The following is a 6,541-nucleotide window of genomic DNA, read 5'->3' as shown; positions in this document are numbered from 1 at the left end:
AGCGATAAACTAACTCTATATAAAGTTCGGATAGACTAAGTTTATCTGTTAATATAATTAGTCCGGAGATATTTTTAGTAATCGAATTAATATATCTCGATCCTCTTAGTATCGATCGGCTAATAATCCGCGAATAAGCTAGGTATACTAGTCGAACAAAGGTATAGTGTTAGCCGTAAGACCCTCGGTAGGAGTAGCCCCCTATATATAGCTAAAAGTCGCGTATTTAGCTATAATATAAGGTATTAGTTTCGAATAATAGTCTTAATTTCTCTTAATTTTTCGTTAGTGTCAAACGCGTTACCCACTTTTTTGCAGAAAAGTACAGAATTTCTTAATCATAGCGGTAGTCGTAATAGTAGCGGTCGCAGTAGTCGTTCTAGTCGTCTTAGTCTTAGCAGTCTTAGTAGCAATCTTAGTAGCAATCTTAGTAGCAATCTCAGTAGCAATCTTAGTAGCGGATCCTTTTATAATCGTATCGTAGGAATAGTATGGTCCTCTATCTCAGCCACCTTTATTACAAAGCCCCTGCGTTGGTTACTAATAAAGAGGGGAATGCTTACGGTAGTCTGATCTTACTAGATAGGTCGAGTCATAGAGGAACTAAACTAAACCTACAAGCACGCAAGTCCTAGAATCCTCCAAAGTAATCGTGAGATCCGATGTTAGGTACTAAAGGCAGGAATCAAAAAGAGTATGATATTTTAAGTGTAAGGAATCTGACTATAAAGACTGTCCTGAATCCTCCGTCTAAACTGTTGTTCAAGTATGATGATGATGCCGGATCCCGTAAGCTAGGTCCTAGATAACCTTCCTCGGCGGTAAGGCTCTTAGGCATCTCCTACTACTGAATATCCGCCTTTAAGTACATGCAACCGAATCCCCTACTACAATAGCTATTAATACTAGACCTCTGATAGAAGAACTATTAAATCTCTTAGAAAAGCGATCGCTCGAATTAAATTAATCCTCCTAGAAGGTACTAAAACCCTTAATATATAATACAAATATATACTAATAGGTAACTTTAACCTCCTATCTACGACCTAAATATATAAGGACTATAAAATAGGCTAGAAAGACTAGGAGAATATTTTTGTTAACCTAGATAATAAACAAAAGATTATAGCATACGTATATAGGAAACGAGGTATCCTATTTCTAAAGGCTACTTCAATCAAACTATCTATAGCGTACGAAAGAAGGCCCCCTAATTATAGCGACCGTATATTCCTTTGCTATAATTTCACTAGAAGTAGTCTATTACTATCTAGGTTATATTAGATAGCCTACCGCAAAAATTAACTATTACAAAATCGGTAAGGAGGTCTATAGTAACGAATATTTTAATTATAAAGCTTGCAAGATTGCAAAATCTAAGAGGATCGTATCCTACACAAACCAGACACGCTCTAAGATACTATAGGAATTTATCTATATTAATATCTAGCTATACACCCCTCTTAGAATCGGGAATATATTATACGTCCTAATCGTAGTTAACGATACTACTAGGTTTAGATAGGCTATTCTAATAAAGATAAAAGGCTAAGCCTCGGATATCCTAATCTAAATACTAAAGCGTATCTTTACTTCTACTAGTACTTAGCCTTCCGAAATCCGTATAGATAGAGACAGAAGTTTCTTTAAATTTAAAGAATAGGCTAAGTAGAAGGGTTATACTTTCTTAATAAGCGCCTCTTATACTTATAAACAAAATAGTATTACTAAAAGCTCTAGATATCTTATTATATAGGGGCCCGAACCCTTATAGTAGCTACGCCCTAAGCTCCTGTATTTTTGTGGCCTAAAGCTATAGTTACTACTACCTATATTATAAACCGAATCCGTAAACTAAATAAATAATTGTCCCCTTTAGAAAGATAGAATAAGTACTAGCATAATACTAATAGCTCTAGGGTAAAGCAACTAATCGATTTAGGGTTTTTATATATCTAGTATTCTAAAGCCTATATCTATATTCTAAAAGAATAACGAACCTAAGGATAAAAGATAGCCCCGAGGGTATAGATTAGATACCTAGTTAGATATAATAGTAAGAATAGCTACTAATACAGGATTTACGACCTATATAAGAGAAAAGTTATAATTAGAAGAGATATAGACTTTTAGGAAGAACTATCTATACTACTATTAGACCTAGATAATCGAATTAAATAGATTATACAAGAAAGGTTCTATAATATAAAGATCTAAAATATTAAAAAGATAACCGATATAACCGTAAAACGATTAAATAGGCCTATCTAAAAGACTACCCGCGCGGATAACGACTACTATAAAGATCCCGACCGTTATCTACTCTAATATAAGCCTAGATACCTATAAAGAAATCTAAATTTTATAAACTTCCTATACTCTAAAAATTCTACCTCTCTAATAGGAAAGAGGAAGGAGATATAATCTTCTACCTCCTTAAGTCTAATTCCTAAAAGACCTAGAATTACGCGAGGAACGAATTTTTCCCTAACCCGCTCTAATCCCTCTAAGTATACTACTAACTATACTAGAGGACTAAAATATCCTAATTTTATAACCTTCCTAGTATCGTAAAATTTTACTAATATAACCGAGGAAAAGAGCCCCTAATACTCGACTGAATCCTAAAATCTAAATCCCTAGAGACCTAATTCCTAACTAGGAAAGAATTTTTTTACGCTAGAACCCGGATAGTCTAATCCTATTAATTAAGAGAAGGACTATACTAGGATAATTCCTACCTACGCTAGAATCTAACCTAAATCCTACTATTAAAAAGTCTAAGACACTATCCTAATTAATTTAACTATAACTCCCCCCTCTAGTAGTAATTCCTTAGAGGTTCCGTAGCTACCTAATATTATAAGCTTTATTAGCGGACCCTATTAATACTATTACGATAAATTAACCAGATTTTATAAGCGACCGGAGATACTCTATCTCTCTAGTAAGAAGAAGCCTACGGAGATATACTCTAAGATAACTTATAGAAGGAATAGTTAGATATACTATAAAAGAACTAGTTAAGGAAGAGTATAAAGAGAGAACAAAAGGAAGTTTATACTTCGCTACGTCTACCGAAGATAACTTAATTAGACCTAGTATATTAAGCACGGCTACTAAGATAATACAGTCGGTAATAGTTAAAATCCCTTAAACCTATAGGGAAGCTATAAAATCCTAATTCGCCAATTAATAGCTTAAAGCTAAAGAGATCTAATTAAAGAAGTTTAAATTATCTAATATAATAACTTTAGTAACTAAACCCCTAAAAGGTACTAAAATCCTTCTAGGCAAATAGGTCTATAATATTAAATAGGATACCGAAGAATATATCCTAGAATTCCGTGCTAGATAGGTCGTATATAGTAACCGCTAAAGTCTAGGCGTAGACTTCTAACCTAACGAAAGATATACCCTAGTTATCTCAGATATATCGGCTAAGTTATTTATTACTATAGCTACTATCCGTAATTAGAAAAAGGAATAGTAGGACGTAATTAGAGCCTACCTTAATACCGCTATTAATAACCGTATTATATTTATAAAGTAACTAACTAGATATAAATAATTTAGCCTAAAAGGAGAAGATCTGGTATACGTACTAAACTAGGCGCTTTATAGATTGCGATAAGTAGGATACCTCTAGCATAAACTTTTTAAAGATAACCTATCTAGCCTAGGCCTCTCTCTAATCCCCTCCGAACTATATATCTTTACTAATAAGGACTATACTATATTTATTATAATCTATATAGATAATATCCTGGCGACTAGATATAAGGATTAATTAAACTCTATAAAAAAGGGCCTTTCAAACAAAAGAAAACTAAAGACCCTCCTATTTAAAAGATTCCTTAGATATAATATAATTAAAGAACCCTCTAGCTATATCTTTATAAGCTAACAGGCTTATTTAACAAATTTAATCTATAATAAGGGCTATAAAAATTACAATCCTTCGCTAATTCTAATAAATCTCTCTTAGAAAATCCCCTATCTAAATAATCTAACAGAGGATAATGTATTCGATTAGGGTGCCTATACTAAAATAATAGGAAAGATTAGTTAGCTCTTAATTAAAATACGCCCGGATATTATAGCGACCGTGTCTAAACTATAGCGCCGTAACGTACACCCGAGAAAAGATAATATAGTAGCGTACAAAGTTTTGTTATAATATCTTATAGGCACTATAAATTTAGGAATCCTATTTAGAAAAGAACCCTTAAAGGGTCTAGAAGGATTTATCGACTTATCGTACGCTAATACAGAGGATAGAAAATCTACCGAAGTATATATTTAGTTCTTTGCTAGTGCCCTAATCTTATAGAGCTCAAAAAGATAAGATATCGTAGTAGCCTTATCGACTATAGCCGAATACTATACCCTTGCGACTGTAGCGAAAGAGGGACTTTACCTTGCTAAAATTACTACTAACCTTTTACTTATACCCCTATTAAACCAAGATAAAGAATTCGACAAAAATATCCTAATCACCCTATTTTGTGATTCCGATAATACTATTACGACCGTTATAAACCCTAAAGTCAGCCTAAAATTATCCTAGATTAGCACGAGATACTATTTAATCAGAGACCTTATTAAAAAGAACCTTATCTAACTAACTAGTATCCCGAGCAAGGACAATACCGCTAACATACTTACCAAAACTAAGCCTAATAGGATTTTTCAAAATAATCGTACTAGATTATTGCATATAAGAGATCCTAACTAACCCTCCCCTTCCAAATTTTATTATATTATACTACTATATATATTATTATTCACATTGCTACTAGTCCTAGGGGGGGTGTAAGAGAGTTTGCCCTCTCCAGATATTTGCTAGGCCTAGCAGCGGTCATATATCTTAAGGGTTTTTCCCCTATCGTGGGTTTTCCCTCTCTCTCTCTTCTTCCTTCTCCCTAGACTTCCTAATCCCAGTTGTCTCGCCTCCAGATTGCTTCCTTGCCTTATAGACCTGTAGGTCTATCAGAACTTTTAGAGTATAGGATACTTATAAAATTTAGGTTTCTTTATAGATATCTAGGCTTATATTAGAGTAGAAGTTATAGTTAGGATCTTTATAGTAGTTATTATCCGCGTAGGTAGTATTTTAGGTTAGCCTATTTAATCGTTTTACGGTTATATCGGTTATCCTTTTAATACTTTAGCTAAATCTTTATACTATAGAGCCTTTCTTGTATAATCTATTTAATTCGATTATCTAGGTCTAATAGTAGTATAGATAGTTCTTCCTAAAAGTCTATATCTCTTCTAATTATAACTTTTCTCTTACTTAGATCGTAAATCCTATATTAGTAGCTATTTTTACTATTATATCTAACTAAGTATCTAATCTATACCCTTAGGGCTATCTTTTATTCTTAGGTTTATTATTCTTTTAGAATATAGATATAGGCTTTAGAATACTAGATATATAAAAACCCTAAATCGATTAGTTACTTTACCCTAGAGCTATTAGTATTATACTAGTATTTATTCTATCTTTCTAAAGGGGATAATTTTTTATTTAGCTTATAGATTTAGTTTATAATATAGGTAGTAGTAACTATAGCTTTAGGCTACAAAAATATAGGAGCTTAGGGCGTAGCTACTATAAGAGTTCGGGCCCCCTATATAATAAGATATCTAGAGCTTTTAGTAATACTATTTTATTTATAGGTATAAGAGGCGCTTATTAAGAAAGTATAACCTTTCTGCTTAGCCTATTCTTTAAATTTAAAGAAACTTCTGTCTCTATCTATACGGATTTCGGAAGGCTAAGTACTAGTAGAAGTAAAGATACGGTTTAGTATTTAGATTAGGATATACGAGGCTTAGCCTTTTATCTTTATTAGAATAGCCTATCTAAGCCTAGTAGTATCGTTAACTACGATTAGGACGTATAATATATTCCTAATTCTAAGGGGGGTATATAGCTAGATATTAATATAGATAAATTCCTATAGTATCTTAGAGCGTATCTAGTTTATATAGAATACGATTCTCTTAGATTTTGTAATCTTATAAGCTTTATAATTAAAATATTTATTACTATAGACCTCCTTACTAATTTTGTAATAGTTAATTTTTGCGGTAGGCTATCTAATATAACCTAGATAGTAATAGGCTACTTCTAGTAAAATTCTAGTAAAGGAATATATAGTCGCTATAATTAGGGGGGCCTTCTTTTCGTACGCTATAGATAGTTTAATTAAAGTAGCCTTTAGAAATAGGATACCTCGTTTCCTATATATATATACTATAATCTTTTGTTTATTATCTAGGTTAACAAAAATATTCTCCTAGTCTTTCTAGCCTATTTTATAGTCCTTATATATTTAGGTTATAGATAGGAGGTTAAAGTTACCTATTAGTATATATTCGTATTATATATTAAGGGTTTTAGTACCTTCTAGGAGGATTAATTTAATTCGAGCGATCGCTTTTCTAAGGGATTTAATAGTTCTTCTATTAGAGATCTAGTATTAATAGCTATATAGGTTACTTTAGAATTTTATAATTATATTTCTATTAA

The sequence above is a fragment of the Penicillium oxalicum genome, chromosome IV (genome assembly GCF_001723175.1).
Source record: "Penicillium oxalicum strain HP7-1 chromosome IV, whole genome shotgun sequence".
NCBI classification, from domain to species: domain Eukaryota; kingdom Fungi; phylum Ascomycota; class Eurotiomycetes; order Eurotiales; family Aspergillaceae; genus Penicillium; species Penicillium oxalicum.
Note: the sequence above shows the minus strand (reverse complement) of the source record.